We start from the raw sequence: 3,483 nt of genomic DNA, 5'->3' as shown, positions 1-3,483 counted from the left end.
CCCAAAGTCTCGCGATGCTGTTGTCACCGCTGTGATATTTCTCATCTTTTGACTTTTGAGGGAAAAACTTTAATATTAACTGACTGAAGGATTTAATGCAAAGGAAGGGAACAAAAACAAAGACGTGTGGATGAAGTCAGGCTAGCATTGTTCTGCTTTCCATGTCTACTGTTTTTGGCGGGTAATGACAACGAGGGTCAAAGAGTCAGAGAGGGAAACCGACCGGAACCACCTGCCAAGCATTTCATCTGCAGAGAAAGTAAGTAAGTGTTTCCCACCTGTTGTTTGGTGAGCTTTGTTTCCTCTCTCCTTCCGTAGTACCGCAGACAGTGAGTGACGTCATACAGTGGATATTTTAGGCTTTTCAGACTCATGTTACTGAGAGGTTTAATGGTATGTAGAAATGCAGGTGCACGTGTCTCACAACATTAATTAGCAGTAATTGTGCGCGCGCGATAATCCGCTGATGTCATTTTCTGATGGCACCTGTGACCTCATCACTGTGACTGTGAGGTCACCTCTCCCCGTCGCCATGGAAACAGACAGCAGATGTAAAGCAGATGATCCAGAGTTTCCCTTCAACTGCTGCTACACTTCAAACACTCACTTATTGATCCTCAATCGATCATCAGTGTCAGATCAATGTGAAGTTTCCATCATATAAACATAATAAACAGTCCAGACACACACACACACACACACACACACACACACACACACACACACACACACACACACACACACACACACACACACACACACACCAACACAGACACACACACACAGAGGTTCATTTTTTCAGGTTTTATTTTAGCACATGAACCAACTCACAGCTTCACTAAGGACTACATCTCCCATCATCCCCCTGGACTACATCTCCCATCATCCCCCTGGACTACATCTCCCATCATCCCCTGCAGGTTTATTTAAGGCTACACAGACAGGAAGTAAAAACAGGAGGTCAAACATTACAAAATAAAAGCGACAGTGAGTCCAAACACTTGCTCACGTCTTCCTGTGGTCGAATCTGTCAAAATAAAAGCAGGAGGAGAGTTTCACATTGTCTTTGGCTCTGTGTTCAGTTTTATTACTGAGATCAGCTGATTGATTGATTGGTTGATTGATTGATTGATTGGTTGGTTGGTTGATTGGTTGATTAATTGATTGGTTGATTGATTGGTTGATTGATTGGTTGGTTGATTGATTGGTTTATTGATTGGTTGGTTGATTGATTGGTTGATTGATTGGTTGGTTGATTGATTGGTTGATTGGTTGGTTGATTGATTAATTGATTGGTTGGTTGGTTGATTGGTTGATTGATTGGTTGGTTGGTTGATGGGTTGGTTGGTTGATTGATTGGTTGATTGATTGGTTGGTTGATTGATTGGTTGGTTGATTGGTTGGTTGGTTGATTAATTGATTGGTTGGTTGGTTGGTTGATTAATTGATTTGTTGGTTGGTTGATTGGTTGATTGATTGGTTGGTTGGTTGATTGGTTGGTTGGTTGATTTATTGGTTGGTTGGTTGGTTGATTGATTGGTTGATTGGTTGGTTGATTGGTTGGTTGGTTGATTGGTTGGTTGATTGATTGATTTATTGGTTGGTTGATTGGTTGGTTGATTGATTGGTTGGTTGGTTGGTTGATTGATTGGTTGGTTGATTGGTTGATTGATTGGTTGGTTTATGGTTTGGTTGGTTGATTGATTGGTTGATTGATTGGTTGGTTGATGGGTTGGTTGATTGGTTGATTGATTGGTTGGTTGATGGGTTGGTTGGTTGATTGATTGGTTGATTGATTGATTGATTGGTTGATTGATTAGCTGCACTGGTGTTCAAGTCCCATCCAGTTTGATGTATTTATCCATCATGTGACCTGAAATCCAGTTATTAAAGGTTTATTAAAGGTTTATTAAAGGTTTATTAAAGGTGTATTAAAGGTTTATTAAAGGTTTATTAAATGTGTATTAAAGGTTTATTAAAGGTTTATTAAAGGTTTATTATTGATCACAGCCAGAAAAAGAAAATTGATCATAGAAATTGTTTAAAAAACATTTTAAAGTTCATTATGAAAGATTAAATAAAACTCTTCATTTTAATTTTCAGTGAATATTTTAATGTAACTTTAAATGAGCACATTTACTTATGATCACATTCAAAGTGATACAAAAATAAATCTATATTTTCTTCTTTTAATATTCCCTGATTTAAAAATAACAGTTTTATTTCATTAGAAACTTTTTTAATTTCAAAAGTCAAGTTTTAATTTTCCTCCATGTTATAATTTATTCATGTACACACTGTTCATATTCTTTATAATGAGTTCCTTTACACAGCTTTGAACCATCCAGTTATTTTATGTTCATGTTTTATTTAGACACAATCACTTTATTATAATAAGAAAATAACAGCTATAATTAACCTTCAACAGCCTCTTTGTGCTAAAATGTAAACATATCTAGGCCTCTAGAGAAAGTTAACGTGGTTTTTACCTGCATTCAAATGTCAAAATGTGTCAAATCTGAATTATATTAGTTTCAACCGTTAGCGGTTAGCGGTTAGCAGTTAGCGGTTAGCAGTTAGCGGTTAGCAGTTAGCGGTTCGATCAGTTCAAAGTGATCAGCGAGAGATTTAAAGTTCTTGACCTGAGAAGTTTCCAACGTTCACATTTTCAGCAAAGAAGAAGAAGAAGTGTGAAAGCTGTGCGTTAGCAGAGTTCGTCACAGCGAGTCCAAAACATCGTAGCTGACCGAGAATCATCAGTTAAAAACATGAAAACGGACCAAACTGAAGCAAAGAAACAAACAGCATGAAGAACTTTACCACTTATATATACATATACATTCATACATATAAATATATATATATATTTATATTTATATATATGTATATATATATATATATTAATATTATAATGAAACATGGGAATGATTGAGATCAAAGGAAACGTCTTTAACTGAAGGTCTCTGCACATCAACCACGAAGCGATTTAGCAAATAAATTAAATAAATTATAAAGATTTTGATCCTTTAATTCCTGAAACACCCAAAACTGAACCGAGGCTGAGAGCTGATTGATTAGATGTGATTGGTCGGATGTGATTGATTAGATGTGATTGGTCGGATGTGATTGATTAGATGTGATTGGTCGGATGTGATTGATTAGATGTGATTGATTAGATGTGATTGATTAGATGTGAAACTTAGCAAAATCGACGTTGGTCCGAAAAAATAAAATCTGCGATATCTTGGAGTGAAATCTCGTCGCTGATGTGAAAATAAAACACTTTTGTGTGCAAAGACCTTCAGATTCAGCTGGAAGAGCTTCACTGTTAACACGTTTAAATCACTTCCTGTTTCATTCTTCTTCTTCAGTCTTGTTTGTTTGTGTTCCAGCTGATCAGTTGTTACTGAAACGTTTTGTTCAGTATAAAATCTCTGTGAGATCTAAAGGCCTCCAGTTAAACTCCTTCATGTCAGGATCCTC

The 3,483-nt window shown here is 36.5% G+C and overlaps 2 protein-coding genes across 2 annotated transcripts in view; one reads left to right on the top strand and one right to left on the bottom strand.

Annotated features, from left to right (window-relative positions):
• Positions 1-3,483, top strand: part of LOC133983121 (acidic leucine-rich nuclear phosphoprotein 32 family member E-like) — a gene marked incomplete in the record, with an annotated part of 35,994 nt that overhangs the window by 7,328 nt on the left and 25,183 nt on the right.
• plekho1b (pleckstrin homology domain containing, family O member 1b) overlaps positions 2,841-3,483 on the bottom strand; it is a 16,793-nt gene continuing 16,150 nt past the window's right edge. The window contains exon 8 of the mRNA XM_062422101.1: positions 2,841-3,483. This exon is cut by the window's right edge and continues 577 nt beyond it. The gene's annotated coding sequence lies outside the window, so the exon portion shown is untranslated.

The sequence above is a fragment of the Scomber scombrus genome, chromosome 7 (assembly GCF_963691925.1).
Source record: "Scomber scombrus chromosome 7, fScoSco1.1, whole genome shotgun sequence".
NCBI classification, from domain to species: domain Eukaryota; kingdom Metazoa; phylum Chordata; class Actinopteri; order Scombriformes; family Scombridae; genus Scomber; species Scomber scombrus.
This window is presented reverse-complemented; position numbering and strand designations above follow the sequence as displayed.